Genomic DNA, 862 nt, shown 5'->3' on the forward strand with positions numbered 1-862 from the left:
GCTCCCGGCCGGTTCCCGGCCTGGAGCGGGTCCCGGAGTCTTGGGGGCGACGAGGAGCCGCACCCGGGAGCAGGGGAGAGGAGTTTGGGATGTAAAAACTAAAAAGTCGTGCCCAAGCCGGCTCCGTAAACGTCCCACAAAAGAATGGGAAAACCCTCAGGGAGGCGAGCCCCGAAAACTGCTTTGCAAGCAGTGTCCGGCACGGCCAGCGGCTCCTGCGGGACTCCCGGGAGGTCCTGCGCTCCGGCTACATGCTGGTCACACACGTCCTGGTACCGAAGGGGAAGAGCCCGCAGGGCCTCGGGTTTCACCCCCTCCCAGCCTCCTTGGGCCTTCGCTTGCATTTGTGCCTTCTTACCCACAAATCGGAACAGTCTTGATGAAGCCTTTGAGGTGGATGAGGATCTCTGCCTGACCCTCACAGCCACACCTTGAAGGAATTTCAATAGCACTAGAACTGTGCCTGCAGATGCAGGAAGAGCTGGAGGACTTTACCTGTTGCAGGCTGCCTAGTGATGGAGAACGATCCTCCTGCTTTCCGATTTGCTGCCACTTCCCCATTCTCTGTTAGGCTGTTTGAAGGGACTCTTCAGAAACCGTAAGCCCGGGAAAGCCTCACTAGCGAACGCAGAGCTCAGAGCAATTCTGGTCAGGAAGACTCTAAGATACAGTATAAAGGACCTCAGTTTTGAATGTGGTCTCCAACTCTCAAATACTTTGAAGGGGACCCCTCAGGCAAAAACCCCCTTGTTCTTCAACACAACTGGAAACAAATGGGTAGAGCTTCGAGAAGGGTGGGGCCCATAAAGGAGCTAAAGCAGCGAAATTTAGTCTGATGCCTAGGGTTTTGCACCAAAAATAA

The sequence above is a fragment of the Fukomys damarensis genome, unplaced genomic scaffold, assembly GCF_012274545.1.
Source record: "Fukomys damarensis isolate Sample0158 unplaced genomic scaffold, DMR_v1.0_HiC HiC_scaffold_17, whole genome shotgun sequence".
Lineage (NCBI taxonomy): Eukaryota > Metazoa > Chordata > Mammalia > Rodentia > Bathyergidae > Fukomys > Fukomys damarensis.